The following is a 1,748-nucleotide window of genomic DNA, read 5'->3' on the forward strand; positions in this document are numbered from 1 at the left end:
ATTGGATTGGACCGGAACCGAATCTCCGAATCCCCAAACTGGACTGGACTGAAATTATGGGGCAATTCAATTCTGGAGATTTATTCTTTCAATCCATCCCTGGAGATTTCCTTTTATTAATACCCGACTTGGACCGAACTGTGCCCAGCCCTAAATAGAACCATAGTAGCAGTAAAAATAATAAAAGTAGAAGAAAGCAGAGAAAGCGCCGTCTGTGGGAATCGAACCCACGACCACATGGTTAAAAGCCATGCGCTCTACCAGCTGAGCTAAGACGGCTTGTGCTATAAAAAATTCACTATTCTACCTATGTCAATATTGTAATGAGTTTTCTTTAAATCCAGCCAACAGTCCAACCAAAACTAAATTGGTTCCCTTCGATTTAGATATTGTAATCCAAACATGTATCTGTCACTTTATCGTTTTCATTAGGATTACCAAATATTAAGAAATTTAAGATAAAATTAAATGTAAAATATCTCTATTTTGAGATCTGAAAATTCTTATAATATTAATAATTATAAAATGAAAAGATAATGGTAAAATTGGTAATGAACAATAAATGTCAATTAAACTAAAAAAACACACAAAAAAAAAAAACATGCATAAAATATTTCAAAGTGTCTTATGTTCCGCGTCTAGCGAATAGGGGTGCTCATGTCGTTGCACGTCATGCCCTTTCCAATACTAGCGAGTTTATTGCTTTTACTGCACCGCCTTGGTTGCAGGACATTATTTGTTTCGATTCGATTAATTGATTACTTCATTCAAAAAAACATGCAAAAAATAAAATTTGGATTTTTTAAATGACAGATAAAAAGAATTGAAGTAAATATTTAGATGGTGTTTGTTTCACGTTTTTGAAGTAGAGATTAATTTTTCACTTCAAATCATATAAAATATAATGTTTAGTTATATTTATACAAAAATAGTATTTAATATTTTTATAGAAACATCTACATTTCAAAGCTTTTCAAACAATAATTATATTTAAAATATATTTAGTGTTTTACTAATGTTAATAATTAAGGTGTTGTTTGATAAAAAATACGGGGTTGTGGTAGAGTGGTAAAGGCTCCTACTCCCTTAACCAAAAGTTCAGGGTTCGATTTTCGCCTTTGGGAATGAAAAGAATTGACGAACCAAAAAAAAAGGTGTTGTTTGATAAAAATAAAAATAAATACTAAAAATATTAAATGATATAACTTTTAATAAATACTAAAAATAAGCACTGCATATAAAAATACTAGTTGATAATGTTTAATTTAAAATATTAAGTTAAATATTTTAACTTATTCAAACAAGTGATTTTTAACTTAATTGGCTAATTTAAGTTGTGGAGAAATTACCATTGTCAAACAATTAAATAAATGTTCAATATTTTAATCTAAATAATTAAATGAAAGCTCTAAATCTATCATATATAAATTAATCACATTTTTTTCTTCAAAAATGTCTAAAATGTTGATTGCATTACAATTTTTTTTACCGCAAGGATTTCATTGATCAAAGTGTGATTGTCCTCGGTAATAAGAAGTTCCATTCGCATTCTGGTGTTTTACTCAAAACTTGTTTGAAAAGTTTAATATAACAAGCTTTAAGGTCTCGTTGAATTAGAATGGTAATGAAATTTGGTTATAGATAAACCCAATAAGATTTTGTGGAAACTCTAGCAAGGTAGTTAGAATTCAATTATCCAAGGCCAAGGCCAGTATCGGGATGGATTGCTATTCAATTATCTCTCTTGG

The 1,748-nt window shown here is 29.3% G+C and overlaps 1 non-coding gene across 1 annotated transcript; it reads right to left on the reverse strand.

The window, feature by feature from the left end:
• Positions 1-206: 206 nt before the first annotated feature.
• On the reverse strand, positions 207-279 carry TRNAK-UUU (transfer RNA lysine (anticodon UUU)). The gene has a single exon. It is a non-coding gene; the product is annotated as a tRNA-Lys (tRNA).
• Positions 280-1,748: the final 1,469 nt, after the last annotated feature.

Source organism: Euphorbia lathyris, chromosome 9 (assembly GCF_963576675.1).
Source record: "Euphorbia lathyris chromosome 9, ddEupLath1.1, whole genome shotgun sequence".
In the NCBI taxonomy this organism is placed as follows: Eukaryota; Viridiplantae; Streptophyta; class Magnoliopsida; order Malpighiales; family Euphorbiaceae; genus Euphorbia; species Euphorbia lathyris.